The following is a 17,419-nucleotide window of genomic DNA, read 5'->3' as shown; positions in this document are numbered from 1 at the left end:
GCGGTACTGGACCGCTGAGCCCGCTGCCTGCAGCCTGCCGCCCCACGCTGCCCAGTTGGACTTGGCGTCCATCCGCCAAGGTTGAGAGGGTGCGCGGCCCCCTGGAGCCTCCCCAACCCTGCAGAACACCTGCTTCCCGCGCCTGGTGGTTTCCATGGGTTGAGGCCTAGAAACGGAGGGGCGGGTTTTACAACAAGAAACGGGTGCCCGTCAACACTTCCCAATGCCTGAACTTTTCAAGGGCTGTGAGGACCTCTTCTGTTTTGGGTTTTTCTCTTTCTTGTTCCCTTTTTTTTTTTTTTTTTTTTTTTGTTTCTTTGAGGAATGAATAATGCGTTTAGAGTTGGTTGAATTTGTTGTTCATATTTAAGTCCCCTAAAACCTCCAGCCATTATCATTTATGTGGCCAACACTTGCTTTTATAAGTCGGTATTACTTGGATATCCTATAAAGTACCACCTTTTTATTTAAAAAGTGATATTTATTACTTAGGAACTCTATGTCTGCGCCTGCTCTAGTCCTTAAACATCTATTATATACCGATATGTTTACCCCCAGGGAATTTTTAAAGTATATGCCTATAAGTGATCCTTTAAATTGGTAAATAAATCTGGTGCATTAAAATTACCGAGAAACATCCCACAACTATTATTTGAAGTGTTAGATTTTTACACATGTTTAAGAAACATACATTATCTGTATAAATTTTACGTTTTACTGACTAGTTATTTGTTGTAAGCTATCGTTTTCGCTTTATGTAAGTGATCGTTTCAAATAAAGATTAGATAATCTAATTTTTATTACATTTTAGGCATTAGAGCATAGTCGGTGAACAGCAACTTTGACTTCTTCATTTAATAATTTTAAGAAGTTGTAAGTTATTTGTGTATCAGAAGGCTCCAAAGCGATTTAGTCTCAATTGTGGTTTCATTGGCAAAAAAAAAAAAAAAAAAAAAAAAAGGCTGATTTTAACAACGAAAGTTCTAATTTCACTTTTTTGCATTTTATTAGGTAGGCACTTTTGCTGACTAAGTAGTGAAGAGGGTACCATTGTACCACAGAAAAATCATAGGTATAATACAGTGTTTAAGTGGTGGAAAACATCAGTTGAAGAAAAAAAATGGGAAGTTTTTGTTAGAGCTAGAGATTAAGTCATAAGGTAGAGTTGTTTTATTTGTGAGATACCCTAAAAGTTTCAAATATATATGTTGCCAAAAAAGGTACCAAGAAAAGTAGTTTTTTGACTTTTCTATTCCTGGGTTTTGAAGACTTTTTGTGCAGTTTGGTTAAAGGTAGTTGATATTTAGTTGTCAATATTAAAATCTTCCCGTAGAGCCGAAAAATATGAGAAGAATCTTGCTGAGAATAGGTAGGTACATGAAAAGTATCTCGTCACTTTTACTTTATTTTCTAATAGTGAAAGAAAGAAAATAGTTTTAGGAGTCAGGAGGTATTGAAGAATAGGAAAAAAGCCTATTATCCCTATTGCTACTTAACTGTGACTTTGGGTTTAGATTAGTTAATCTCTCTAAGCCTTAGTTTTCTCATCATTAAAACGAACATAACATCTACCTCAAAATATAAAACATTTATTGAGATGTATATGTAAAATGCCTGCTTCAAAATAAGTGGTCTATCAATGAGAATTATAATCTAAAATGTGAAAGTTGTAAATGCGTATTGTACTGACACTTTGCCTTCTGTATTTTGCTCCTATATGATTTTATATTAGCAGAGAAATATATTCTTTCACTGAGTTGACAGTTTTCACTCCTTGTAAATAAATAGAGGAGATAAAGCCCTATATACTAAGGGAATAATGCGTCAAAACTATTTTCCACTTGTAGCAAAATTAGGAATATTCAAAAACCAAGCAAAATGTTTAGCTTACTTACATAGTTTTTAAGCACCTTTTGTCTTAAAATCATGTACAATGTAAGTATGGTGAAAAAAAATGTAAAATAATGAGGCACATGTACACAAAAGTGAGGACAACTTTGAGCATAATTCCTGAAAAAATTCTGAAACCAAAATGCCCCAGAAGATGGGTTAAGGCTAATACATATTTCAACTTTGTTGAAATTCTCTGCTGATAACTAATGAAGCATCATGTAACAGTATAAAAGATGTTTTGTAATATCAAAATATGTGCCTACTCAAGAAATGGGTAAAGTTGATTTTAGAAAAGTTTGATCTAGGATCTATTTCAATCTAAAAATAAACTAAAACTTCAGATTATCATACCTTGATGTTTTATTTTCATAATTTGCTGTGCAATGAAGAGGGCTTATAATTTATAGAAATGAGCAACAAAAATATGTCACATTAGCAAACAAATTTAGTAAGGATAGGGGTTTTTTTTAAATATTTTTTTAAGTTTATTTATTTACTTAGAGTATACGAGCAGGGGAGGGACAGAGAGGGACAGAGAGGATCCCAAGCAGGATCCATGCTGTCAGCACAGAGCTAGATGTGGGGCTCGATCCCACTAACTGTGAGATTGTAACCTGAGGCAAAATCAAGAGTCCGATGCTTCACCAACTGAACCACCCCGGTGCCACAAGATAGACATTTTTTAACACCATTTTTTATGGCTGCTATTCACAAAACTATACTTTATCGTTTTCTCTGTAAAAAATTAGGATTTAAGTCAAAGTAATATGGAATGAGTACTTCATGGAACAATCTGTCCTTGCTAAGCTTCATGAACATATTTATAATATTTATAACTGAATAATACTGGAAAACATGTTTTTTCTTACTTAGTCTTAGACATACGTTTGCCAATTCATGAGTATTGCCATGATGAAACTAATACCAAATTTTTAATAAATGGAATTATCAGTATGTACTAAATATTAGCATGATTTTGATTCCAGTGCCAAACTACCGTTCGCTATTTTGCTAAAGGGAACAGATTTTCACTGAGAATTTGTCACAAAATGTTCGTGAATGAATGACACAATTGATTAATCCTTCTGTTTAGCAATTAATTACAAAGTCTGATTTTTCTACTATGTACTTGCTTTTTTGATATATATCTGATCTGATATAGACAGTATATGAATATATTTATGCACTGGAGTTAATGGACCCAGGAAGACACTTAGGTAAGAAACATGTCTCACTGTGTAAGAATTAGTCATGCTCCCATTTCACATTTTAAGCTTAAACTAAGGCTATCATCTCTCAATGATCAGAATTAAACTACATTGTCTAGTATTTAGCAGATTTGCCTATTATAAAATTCATGTTCGGAATCTACTTGTCTGTATAATCTTTGCTTATTTCATCATAACTTATTAGCAAGAAAGTCCTTTTGCATACCCAAACTCTCAGACATCTGTCACGCTTTAGAGAAAATTTGAGAAGATAACAGAAAGTTTGTTGGTGCTAGCTTCTTGTTTGAATGATAAGCATTCTACTCGAAAAACTGAGCTCTTTGAAGGAAGAACTTGAACAACAATCTGTCTCCTGTTTCATCCTGGGACTGATAAAAGTTCTTTTTGGCCTTTCATTTTCCAGGTCTCCTCACCTTATTTTTAATTTTGAAATTGTAAACATAGAAACACTTGTCTTTTACAGCCAATGGATCTGCCTTTAGTTATGGCAAAGACTGTTGCTAAGGACCTAGAAATCCAGCAATCCATTGACTATTAAAAACAATGGAGGATTTCTTTTTCTCTGTTATGTAATATTTCCGAATCAGTATGTCAGGAAGCATTGCTCCACATGGTCATTCAGAACCTGTTCTCATGTTCCTTTACCTTACCCTAGGTCACTGATTCATTAGCATGATAGATACAGGTTACTTCCAGATGCATGTTCAGCATATGGGAAAGAGAAAGAGAACTTGGAAGAGCTCTGCCCAGACCTAAAAATAACATAAAACCCCCTTGACACATTCTATTGGTAAAACATCGTCATATAACCAAGTTAACTTCAAAGAATCTTTTGCCAAGCTATAATCTCATTTTTATAGAAGATTCAGGGAACAGATTTTGGTAGACAACCACCTAAATAGAGGCTGACATCTACTTAAGTTTTTTTTTTTAAGAACTTTCATGTGCTGGTGTAGCATTTTTGAAACTAAATAATTTAAAATAGTAATACTATGGGATTGCTTTACTGATTGAAAAAAATCCGACCTTTTCATACCTCTCTACCATCCTTATGAGTGCAAAACATACTGTTTGAAATAAGCAAGGAAATATAGCTATTAAATCTTATATAGGAAATCCTTATAAAATGAACCATCCCTGAATAGCGTATATGGAACTACAGAGAGACAGAAGAGAACTTCTTTCTTGATAACGTTGCTGCAGCTCCAGTTATCGTGCCTGGAGCCTATCCTTCATCTGGACCTTCATGAAAATAAAGTTTTAAGAACATGTACTTGATAAACATTTCATATGTCAATCTAAGTTTATAAGTTGAGGGGGAAATATATCTGTTTCTTATATACTAGCATCCTACAACTTGTAGAGCTGAAAGAGACCTTGGAGAGCTTCAGCCTAGCATCCTTCAGACTTTGCCAACAATTTAACAACTTGCACAAACTAGGTACACATCACACTCCATAACTTAGAATATGTGCGTCACAATTCTAGCTAATATTTTTTTAGAGTTTTTTTTTAACTTTATTTTATTTTGAGAGAGAGTGCGTAAGCAGGGGAGGGGCAGAGAGTGAGGGAGAGAGAGAGAACCCCCCGATGTGGGGCTTGAACCTGTGGGATCATGACCTGAGCTGAAACCAGTAGTCGAATACTTAACTGACTGAGCCATCCAGGCATCCCCAATTCTAGGTAATCTTATTCTCTCCTATTTATGAATGAGGAAAATAATGAACAAACACTATGTATAACTTTTCTAAGGTTGAAAAGAAAAATTCATTAAAAAAATTTAATTTATATGTAATTGACATATTAGTTTTAGGATAAATGTAATTATTTGATGTATGTATCTATTACAAAATGATAGTTTAGGATTTACAACCACAGAGAGTTATAGTTTTTTTTCCTTGTGATGAGAACTTTTAGGATGTACTCTTTTAGGAATTTTCAAATATAATAGTATTGTTAACTCTAGTTACTGCACTGTACATTATATCCCAGGACTTACTCAAATAAGTTATTTGGTTTTACTAGGAATGCTTCTGGCTTTCTCTCTTAAGCATGAGACAATTGTCCAGTACGTTCCAAATTTTACAGTCTTTACCATGGCCACGGTTCTACTTACTCCAGGAAAAGGTTTTGATGTTCACTCTTTGTGTTACAGAACAGCATAAGTAGCAATGAGGTTACATGTTTGTTTACATTTTTGTAAGTTTTACATATGGGACTCTTGGGGCTTTATGGGTAGATTATTTTGGAAGGGCAGAGTACCTCTGAAAATTTTGCCTAAATATATCTTTTTACAAACATGGCCCAAGGAGACTGAAAGGAAGGATTTCTATTCCTTGGTCAGGAGAGGGGTTGTCCCCCTGTCTTGCTAGATGCAGAAAGAAAGCATAAAGTCCCGTTTCCTTTGGAAGCTATCATGTGATCCTGAGAATGGAACTACAGAGAGACAGAAGAGAACTTCTTTCTTGATAACGTTGCTGCAGCTCCAGTTATCGTGCCTGGAGCCTATCCTCCATCTGGACCTTCAGTTATGTGAGAAAATATATTTCCTTATTGTTTAAGGCAGTTTGAGTTAGGGCATTTTAAAAATAGAAGTCAAAATGAAATTCTGTACAAGAATGAACATTACAGTGACACACCAAAGTACAGGTTTCTCACAAACACGATGTTAAGGAGAAGAAGCCAGACACAAAGGAACATAAAATGGACAAAAAGCTAGTATCGATATGCATTTTGACTTCTATGTATTAAACAAGAAAAAGAAAATCATCCTAGTTCAGAAAGTTCCCAGAAAGTCTCAGTTCCCAGACTTAACAGATTCTTTTTATTAGATAAAAAGCTGAATATCCCACTTGAAGATTCTCAAATTGATAATATAAAATTAAACTTATGTGTCTTATGTCTTGTATTCCATAACTCATGCAGCATTTACCTGATGGCTAAAGCGGGGGGCGGGTGGGGGGAGAGGGGGAGGGAAGCATTCTGAACATCTTCTCCTATATCTAAGTGGTATTAAGTTTAGTTTTTGCCTCAAAAATGCCTTTCACAGTTTTTCCTTTTTTATTCATAATTTTGGGCCTATAGTACCCCAAGGACCTTTGGGTTTCGTTTTTTGTAAGGTGAGCATTGAGGAATGCAAATTTATTTTAGTTCAGAAGATAAATTGGTATGTGTACTACTGACTAATAATCTTCAAAACAAGGTATGCAAGTATACTGGGAGTAGGTAAAAAACAAAACAAAACAAACCACCACCGCCACCACAACAACCAAAATCTTAGATCTTCAATTTGCATATATTTTAGTCTTACTCTTTGAGTATGTCTAAAATGTTCTTAGTGTAGTAAATGATACATAAATTTTAGTATGTGCTCAAAAATATTTTATAGATCCCATACTACACTGGTAATCACCTCAGTTGCTGGGTTTGTCATTTATCAGCTTTAGACCTTAATCCCTTTATTATTTAATTTCTTTAGTTCAGTTTTTAAAAATTAAGTAAAGAAATATATCCAAATATGTATCATAGGTTTTTTATAAGACTTCAATTAGATGTTCTATGTAAACTTGGATTTTATGCTTTAAAATACATCCAAAGTAAGACAATTATTATATCTTTTTTTTTAACATATATATAGAGAGAGAGGGCATGAGTGGGGGAGGGGGCCGAGGGAGAGACAGAGAGAATCCCAACCAGACCACATTCAGCACAGGGCCCAACACGGAGCTCAATCCCACCACCTTGGGATCATGACCTGAGCCAAAATCAGGAGTCGGGTGCCTAACCGACTGAGCACCCATATGGCCTGAGAAAGTTACTATTTCTGAAGCGTAATTTCTTCATGTCCCTTGATTTTTGGGACAAAAAAAAAATAGCCATTCAAATTATTTTAGATTTTTGACTTGCATTATCTTCTCAACTACTTTTTAATGTTGAGGATTAATTTCTCAGAATTATTTGGTCATATATCTCTTTGCTTGGCTCTTGATATATTTCAAGTGAGAAATCAGGACAGGTTTGTATCTATCAAGTATAAGAAGACTACCAACTTAACCTGAAAATCCCAAAGGCTACGTTACCAAATCTAAGTGCTTCACAACATTTTCTGAGAAGAATAAAAATACTTCTGTGCTTTTAATAAGGCACATCAGTACTACCAATAACGCTAAGACATGAAAATATCTGACTGTGAAGTTGATTATGTACCCAAGCAGAAAGCTGTAATAAAAAGGTTTCTGAATTCACTCTCCTTACATAATGTTTTCCCCCGTATTACTGATGCAGATGTTGTTTCTTCAAAAATACAAAATAATTGGACCCGAGGACTTCCTTTAGCTAAGAAGAATCTTTCACATTTTTACTAAACCATATTTCTATGAAATAAATTCTATGAGTTAGTCTTCTGAAACTGAGATTCAGCAGCATAAAAAGAAAGTCAAATAAAAATAAAATGTCCAGGGGCACCTGAGTGGCTCAGTCGGTTAAGCGTCCAACTCTTGTTTCAGCTCAGGCCATGATCTCACAGTTCATGAGTTTGAGCCCTGCATTGGGCTCTGTGTGACAGCACAGAGCCTGCTTGGGATTCTCTCTCCCTCTGTCTATACACTGCTCCCCCCTCTCAAAATAAACAAAAACAAAATGTCCAAACATAACTCCAGATACCAAACACTTGTCTTCTAGATCCATTCTCTATCCTTTTCCATCTTACTCTCTATTTATCGCATTACTAGCCTCCCTTGGTCCTTGGATTCCAGGGTCAGTTTGGCTTCTTGATGGATTCTGGCTATGGGGAAATACAAACATGAAATCGGAAGGAGGAAGTAGTGTTACCTCTGAGTTTCCTATAGGCTCCTTACATCCTTCTACCAAAGGTCACAGTTCCTCTAAGCCTGACTTTTTATATTTGAAGCCCTGTCTGCAGGTTCTGATAAAAGTTCTAGGCCCTCACCACTTCTGGCCAAGGGGTGGTAAAGTTCTCCATTGCAGGTCTTACTAATTTCAGGGTACTTCCATCTCCTCTAGTTTTCCTAAGCCCTATCCAACTTTTCATAATTGGCCTTTTACTAAACTATTTTAAAGTTGCCTACTTTCACTGTGGGGACACATATTGATTCAATATACAGTGACTACTAATATTGATATTGAGTGTAGGCTTTAGTTTTATTATATTTAATACTTGAAGATTCCATTGACTAAAGGAAAATTTGAACTTCAGTTAGTTTGATATTTTCTTGATTTAACGAAGTAAAAATGTATATATGCAAATTAGGCTTTGACAGTGAGAAAGATCCTAAGTATATATTACCTCTTAATTGGGTTTCCTTTAATTTGTATCTTAAATGATTCAATACTATTCAACAGATATTTGTTATTTTAATAACTCTTAAGCATAAAATCTCTGACCATTGGTAACACAATCTATGAGGTCATTTTTTTCCCTTGAGATGATTAACAGCCAAGAGAGAGATGCAGATATATAATGTAAAATAAAAGAAGATTCTAAACTTGGAAGAAGATTCATATGACATGTTATTTGAGCTGATTCTTAAAAGACATGTAGCAGATTAACTAGATGGGCTTGTAGGATAATTATTTAGGACTCAGGGAAGATGAGAAAGGGATATGATTAGGGATGTATGGGGGATGCTCTAGGAATAGAAACTGCAATATAACTGAAGTGAAAGGTATACAGGATTATGATAAGTTTAAATCAAGTAAACTGAGGTCAAAGAGTGGAAGGCCCTAAGTTCCAAACAAAATTTAATCCTTCAGTGGAAAAAATCAACATTGTCTGGGCAGATGATTGATTTAGAATTATAAAGTATCTCATGTCATGATTAGACATAGTGTTTTCTTTCTGTTTCTTGTTGTTTGTTGTTTGTTTTTGTTTTTAAGTAGTCTCCATGCCCCACATGGAGCCCATTGCAGGGCTTGAACTCATGACCCTGAGATCAAGACCTGAGTTGAGATCAAGAGTCAGATGTTTAAGCAACTGAGCCACCCATGTGCCCCCAGATATAGTTTTTTTTTAATGTTAATTTATTTTTGAGAGAAAGGGAGAGCACATGAGTGGAAGAGGGGCAGAGAAAGAGGGAGACAGGGGATCTGAAGCAGGCTCTGTGCTTACAACAGAGAGCCTGATGTGGGGCTTGCACTCATGAACCATGAGATCATAATCTCAGTCAAAGTTGGTTGTTTAACCGACCGAGCCACACCGGTGCCTACCCCCAGATATAGTTCTAAGAAAAATTATACAGGCAGAAGGTAATCAGAGGACAGGTGAAGCTGGAGGTAGGAGTGCAAGAAAGAAATTAGAACCATGGTTCAGTTAAGAGGTAAGACTCAAACACACACCCGCACACACACAAAACTGTTGGAGAAGAATGTTTTTGAATTTGTTTTCTCTGAAAACAGAGCCTGTGACAAGGCAGTAGATTTAGATGACATAGTCATGGGAGAAACATGTACAGTTATAAGATTAAAAAGTCCAAAGAATGAACTTAAAGAAATGCATATATTCAAAGAATTGACAAAGGCCAACTAAGGAAATTGAAAAGAGTAGGCTAGAAATGCAAGGGGAAATGTAGGCAATTGTAATTACTGAATCCCAGGGAAGACTGACTTGATACAGGAAGGAAGTTAAGCAAGGTGTGATAGTGTCCAAAAACAAAAACAAAAACAAAAAAACAAACAAAAAAAAACCACACACACACAAAAAAAAAACAAGGTCCAATTCTCTATCCATCCCTGTAGCTACCATCTTTGAAACATATCTTTGCAATTCCATCTGTAAATACATGGAGTCTATTCCTCTATTCCTTATTGTTACTTGTTTTGGCTAATGGAATGCAACAGAAATGACAACATACTGGTTTTGTGGATAGGCCTCAATGCATGCTTCTACACTTTCTTGGAGTCCTCTTGTTGCCATGTGAGTTCCTCTTACCCCAGCCAACAGCCAGCCAATTATCCTCAACCAGCCAGTTCCAAAACAACCAATCAGCTGATCACATAGATTGAAGCAAGTCCTGTACAAGTCAACTCAACCAGGCCCAGATTAGGAGAACCACTGACAAATAAACTTGTGATCAACACTTAATGGTTATTTTTAGGTAACTAGGTTTTGGGGTAGCTTCTTGTATATAAGTATCTAACATATGCAGGAAGAAATCAGTGCAGGAGCAAGTTTAGAGAAGTAATGGCAAGGGGCAAACTGTTAGATTATGAATTGTTGAGGAGTTGCTAGAAACTGGGCAGTGGATATTTTTAAATAAGTATCTTTTTGAAGAGAATAGAGTTGAAAACTTGCTGAAGGTATAATTTTTATTATGTGTATAGAATGGATTTGACTATGTTTTAGGGAGATAAGAAAAATCTAATGGAAAGTGAGATGAAGAGACCAATGGAAGGAGATCTAACTGGGGTAACACATTGTCAAGAATGGGTGAGCTCAAATGAATGGATGATCAGGACAGTCTGGTAAAAAAATAGATTAAATTCTTTTTAAAGAGGTAAGGGGAAAAGGGCAGGTGATGATAAAGAGAAAGAATTAAGTTGAAGAGGGATAGATTGAGTGAGGTCATGTCTTTTCTGTGAAGCAGTAAAATCATCTGTTGAATTACACTGGCTGATTTTCTGTTCTAAAAGTAAAGAAAGTAAAGTTTTGAACATTGATGAAACATATTTAAAATGTAGTCAATTGGGGGAGAAAGCAAAGAATGGCTGAGTGGTTCTGGGAGCTCTGAGAGTGGTTCTGTGAATCTGGATATCAAGAAACACACTAGAAGTGTAGAAATCATGTTGGATAGGAGGAGGAAATGCATGCAAGAAATAACTTACAGATACACAAGGGAAATTTTTATTTCTAAAGTTGGATTTCACTAAGCAGTCTTATTGGTAAGTCAATTCTGATTATTTCTTTCTATTCATGTATATCTTGAATTAATCCTGTTACAGTAAGTAGAATTAATATGGATGATGCATGTGCAGAGTTAAAAATTTTGTAATTTTGGAGTCTTGGCTGTGTGTGTGTGTGTGTGTGTGTGTGTGTGTGTGTGTGTATGGTGTGGAAGGGGCATTCAAAGTAGAGACTTTGCAACCAGGATTAGTGTTGGGAGAAGAAATATAAAATATTAATAAGAAATTAAAGAAAACAGTGCCATCTGTCTGCTTATCAGTCTTCACAATAAGATTGAGAAGTTGACAAGAAAAAGTTCCTAGGTCCTTTGTGTAGACGCAGCAAACTATATCTCCAGAATGCTGGTTAGAGGGGGATGTTGAGAAACACAAAGAATGGGGTGAAGGTATATTTCTACAAGAAAGGAAGAGTGGAATTTTTATGTCAGGCTCTCAGGATTTCTTTTCTTTGACCTATCGTCAGAAAAATCAATTGGATTCGATGTCTTTACTTACAGCATGGTAATATCAACTCATGGAATTGTTGAAAAAAATCAAATGAGATGAGTGTACATGAAAGTGCATTGAAAATCTAAACCCCCATACAAATGAAGTGGATTTGCTAAAGCCAAAGGCAACAATATTTAAGATAACTTTTATTAAAATTGATTCTTAAATGATACAAGGAATAAGCCTTATATATTGCTTTCAAATAACTGGTTCTGTGTCAAAATAATCAAAGCAATTAATCTAAAACGTTTGTCATAGGAGTTTAAAATAATACCCTGAGTGTCACATGTTATCAAATTTGTGGATATGCTCTTTGATTGTATGTAGTCAACATTCAACCCAAGAAACCTGAATTCAATTACCTCTAACTCCACCAGCCTTATATATCTTATTGCTTCTATTATGCAATGTTTGTATGAACTATTTTTCTTATCATTTTTTGTGCCACTTGAAAGTAAGTCCTTCATGATGAGAATTATTTGCTTTATTGGTCACATGGATACTGATAGAGCATAAAGTCAGGTGACACATAATTTTTGAACATTGATACGTTTCCCTTGTCATCTTAAGCAGAGAAGGAAAGAGCATAATTTACCCTAATAGTTTTTACTCTAGCATTATGGAGCTCAGATCTCAATGGACATACATAAGAGGTGAGAAATTTAAAAATAATCCATTATTTTATTCACAAAACTAACACTCACTTGTGAAATATATGTTGAGTACCTGCTCTGTGACAAGAACTGTGCTAAGTACTAGTTCATATCCAAATATAGTCTGGTCACTACCTTGGAAAGCTTACAAAGAATTGGAGGAAGATAAATATATTTTTTAAAAAAATTAATTTGCTTTTTCTTTTAAGACACTTCTTTTCAAGTTCTTGTTCAGATTCACTGGGAGGACAAGATAAAAAAGGTTATACCAAAAGCGATAATGGCACAGTGGTATGGCAATAGTTTTGAGTCATTGTTACCAAGCTCTCCTCCTCCATTTAATTCTCCCTATCTGTATAATTTCTCACCAACTTATTTAATTTTAGAGGTAATTTAAAAGTGAATGTTCCACACAATGTAGAAAGGATAGTCTCTTTGATAAATGTTACTGGGAAAGCTGGATGGCTACATGTGAAAGAATGGAATTAGATTATTTTATCTTACACCATATACAAAAATCAACTCAAAAGGGCTTGAAAACAAGATAAGAAAACCTTAAAAATCCTCGAAGAAAATACAGGGGCAAATCTTGACATTGGCCTTGGCAATGATCTCTTGGATATGACACCAAAAGCACATGCAGCAAAAGCAAAAATAGACAAGATTACATTAAACTAAAAAGCTTTTGCATTTCCAAATAAACCGCCAATAAAATGAAAGGGCACCCTGATGGAATGGGAGAATATCCTGGTAAACCATATACCTGATAAAGGGCTAATATCTAAAATATATAAAGAACTCCTACGACTCAACAGAAAACCATAAGTAAATAAAACAATCTGATTTTTTAAATGGGCAAAGAACTTCAATAGACATTTATCCTAAGATGATATATTAAAAAAAAAAAAAGGTATCAGTATTCATCCGTGAAATGCAATTTGAAACCACAATGAGATGTCACCTTACACCTGCTAGGATGGCTATCATAATAGATGATTGATTGATTGATAGATAAAATAGACAGATGATAGATAGGAAGGAAGAAAGGAAGGAGGGAAGAAAGAAGGAAAGTAAGTAAGTTGAGAACAGGGGACCCTTGTGCACTAATGGTGGAAATGTTGTAAACTGGTGCAACCACTGTGGAAAATAGTTGGAGTTTCCTCAAAAAATTAAAAATAGAACCATACTGTGTTTTAGCAATACCACTTTGGGTATATATCCAAAGGAATTGAAATCATGATGTCAAAGAGATATTTGAACTCCTGTGTTCATTGAAACATTATTCCCAATAGTTAAGACATGGAAGCAACCTAAATGTTCTTGATGGCTGAATGGATAAGGAAAATGCAATATATATCACGTTCATATTGGAATATTATTCAGCCTTGAAAAAGAAGGAAATCCTGCCATTTGTGACAACATGGATGAACCTGGAGAATATCATACTAAGTGAAATAATCTGGAAGCAGAATGACAAATACTACATGGTACTACTTAAATGAGAATTCTAAAAAGAGTCTAACTCATAGCAACAGAGAGTAGAATGCTGGTTTCCAGAGCCTGAGGGGGAGGGAAAATAGGGAGATTTGAGTCAAAGGGTATAACGTTTCAGTTACCCAAGATGAATACATCCCAGAGATCTATTATAGGCATAGTGCCTATAGTTAACAACACTGTATTACATATTTAAAAATTTGCAAAATGGGTAGATCTTGTGTTAAATGTTCCTACAATAAAAAATAAAGAGGTCAGTAGAAAACTTTTGGAAGTGAGGGATATGTGTATGGCATAGCTGTGATGTTTTCATGGGTTTACTCTTATCTCCAAACTCACCAGGTTGTATATATTGAATATGGACAGCTTATTCTACATCCATCATACCTCAATAAAGTACTTAAAAAGTCCTTGCTCTTAGAAGATTTCACTGAAATAATTGAATGTATGGTCTTGAAGAGTGACATTATATAAAGATACCTCAGGTGTTTGGCTTGATCATGAGTTTTTTAAGGCTAGAGTAGTATCTTATTCATCTTATATCCCCAAAAATACCTAGAACATTACAGTTAATAAATAATTATTTTTTACTTTTGAAAAAAAAGTGAAGATTTACAGACTGAATGGAAAAAAGATTATTTTTCTTTTCTTCCAAAAATGTATTTTGAGAGGAAAGAAATGAATTTTCCTAAAGATGTATCTAATTGTTTGGCAATAATTTGTGGTCCTTCAAAAATAGGACTAATTATCATCATGTAGGCAGGGAAATTTAGGTGGCAATTTGTAATTTTTAGCAGCTTTTTACTTGCAGCATTTTAAAGTTGCCACAGCAGGAGGTAAAGTGCAAAATCATGTTTATTTGAATAGAAATATTTAAAATGGTACATTATGGAATCACTGAAGTAGAGTTCAGGGGAAATAAATGCATCTGTCCTCTGTTTATATTATTTAAAGTTCATATGTGTTCCACGTAAGGATGATTGGGATTTGGGTTCCTCTAATACCCTCTTAAATGTGCTTGCGTTAAGTTGATATTCACTTACAGATATAGTCTAATACACTGGCCACTATGGGAGTCCCTAGCCAGAGGTGGTCGTTAAGTATTTGAGTGATCTGAATTGAGATGTGCTGTAAGTGTAAAATATACACTGGATTTAAATTAGTCAGCAAAAAATAAAATACCATGTTAACAATTTGTATATTACATGCTGAAATTGTAACACCTTTTGATAAATTGGGTTAAATAAAATATATTAATAAAATTAATTTCATCTGTAGCTTTTACTTTCATAATGTGGCTACAAAAAAAGTTTAACAGCATACATGTGGCTTACCTTATAATTCTACTGAGCAGTACTGTCTAATAAATACAAAATATAGTGGGATTATTTTTGTCCCGTTTAGACCACCATTTTCTATTACAGGAGCCTTAGATTAACAGTGATTTTTACAAATCCTAGCTTAGGTTTGTATTCAGTTTCTCATTTACTCAAACCATGAGCTCCATTTTAGGAGAACTACTGGTAAGCAGCTCAATACTGCCCCACATTATATTTTATATATCAAAAATTGATATTTTCCACTTACTTGCAAAAAGATTTTGCCAAAGATTACCATAAAATATATTTAAACTCAATTGCTACAAATAAAGTCAAATAGAAACAAAAGAAGATAGAGGAAGCATAGGTATCATTCTGAGATAAAATGCTTAAAGTAATTAATCATTTAGCTCAAACTTTCTTACAAGAGGTAAAGGAACATTTACCAGTGTCTTCTTGGCCCTGTGGTAGAGGAAAACCACAACTTGGAATCATTCATTATTAGAAACCGAACTTCTTATAAGGTAGCTTGTAAATCTTTCTGTATGGTGGGTGCAAAACTAGGCAGAGAAACCCTGTGAGGTGACCTTATACCTTAACAATGTGTTGCCACTGTGTCTAATTATCCCACTGATGACCATACTTATATGGCCTTTGTTATACATTTACATATTTGTTCTGGAATAATGGGGAAATGAATAGCAGCAGGAGCCCCCTTCATCAAACTCCATAGAGTATTTGAACCACAGAATGGTGAAAACTTTCAACAATACTATGAGTGACTAATAAATACGAGGATTGAATTAATCAAAACATAACCACTGGCTTCTGGTGGCAGGGTCTGGGGAGGGGACCACAGGTGCAATGTCCAGCTGTGAAGGGGGCAGAAAGAAGCTCTTGAAGCAGCCCAAGAAGCAGGCCAAGGAGATGCCCAAGAAAGGCATTCAAGCAGAAACAGAAAGAGGAGCATAAGACACTTGAGCTAAAAGTGAAGGCCACGGAAAAAGGCCCTCTGGCCAGAGGTGGAATTAAGAAATCTGGTAAAAAGTAAGCTGTGCCCTGTGTCTGAGGCCATGGTGATCCTTAACTCCATTCCTGTGTAAACATCTGGATTCCCTGTCATGGCATTTGTTGCCACCCACAGCTAGGATGAAGTATTATCTTAAAAAAAAAAAATTAGGGTCGCCTGGGTGGCTCAGTCATTTAAGCGTCCGACTTTGGCTCAGGGCATGATCTCGCGGTTTGTGAGTTTGAGCCCCACGTTGGGCTCTGTGCTGACAGCTCGGAGCCTGGAGCCTGCTTCGGACTCTGTGTCTCCCTCTCTCTCTGCCCCTCCTCCACTTGTGCTCTGTCTCTCTCTGTCTCTCCAAAATAAATAAAATGTAAAACAAAAAATCATAAAGAAAAAAAAGTCATAATTTGAGCACCTGGTGTCTCAGTCAAGTGAGCGTCTGACTTGGCTCAGGTCATGATCTCCCGTTCATGAGTTTGAGCCCTGCGTTGGGCTCACTACTATCAGTGTGAAACCCACTTCAGATCCTCTGTCCCTCTTCTCTCTCTGCCCCTCCCTTGTTTGCACTCTCTTGCTTTCAAAAATAAATAAACATTTTTTAAGCTATGCAGTACAAATGGAGAAAAATATTTTAGCAGTTTTAAAGAAAACCCAAAGAATCTATTGACATGGATCATGTATGAGAAGTTTTGAAAATTACATATTGGTTTTAGTCAAGTCTGAAAGAGATATAAATTGAAGTGGGCAGAAAGAAGTAAGAATGTGATATAAATGCTGAAGAAGAGTTAGGTGAAAGACAAGACTTCTCGTAAACTCTGAAAAGTTTAGATTTTGCTCTAAATATAATGTCAAGCCATTGATTTTGAGCTCTGGAAATTTAGAAAATCATTTTACATTCTAAAATATCAGTGTGAATGGGGCGCCTGGGTGGCTCAGTCAGTTAAGCATCTGACTTCTGCTCAGGTCATGATCTCACAGCTCATGAGTTCCAGCCCCATGAGTTCGAGTCCCGTGTCAGGCTCTGTGCTGAACCATCATCTCATAGTTCTTGGAATCAAGTCCCGCGTCAGGCTCTCTGCTGTCAACACAGAGCCTGCTTCAGATCTTCTGTCACCCCCTCTCTTTGCCCCTCCTCTGCTCACTCACACACACTCTCTCTCAAAAAAATTTTTTGTTTTCAATTTTTTTTTAATTTAAATCAAGTTAGTTAACATACAGTGTAAAAATTATTTCAGGAATAGAATTCAGTGATTCATCACTTATATATCACACCCAGTGCTCATCCCAACAAGTGTCCTCCTTAATGTCCCCTGCCCATTTAGCCCATCTCCCATCCAACACCCTGCCAGCAACCCTCAGTTTGTTCTCTGTATTTAAGAGTCTCTTATAGTTTGTCTCCCTCTCTGGTTTTCA

At 35.6% G+C, this 17,419-nt stretch overlaps 1 pseudogene; it reads left to right on the top strand.

The window, feature by feature from the left end:
- The first annotated feature begins 15,858 nt into the window (after positions 1–15,858).
- Positions 15,859–16,045, top strand: LOC122233089 (annotated as a pseudogene).
- The last annotated feature ends 1,374 nt before the right edge of the window (positions 16,046–17,419 follow it).

Source organism: Panthera tigris, chromosome D4 (assembly GCF_018350195.1).
Source record: "Panthera tigris isolate Pti1 chromosome D4, P.tigris_Pti1_mat1.1, whole genome shotgun sequence".
NCBI lineage: Eukaryota > Metazoa > Chordata > Mammalia > Carnivora > Felidae > Panthera > Panthera tigris.
This window is presented reverse-complemented; position numbering and strand designations above follow the sequence as displayed.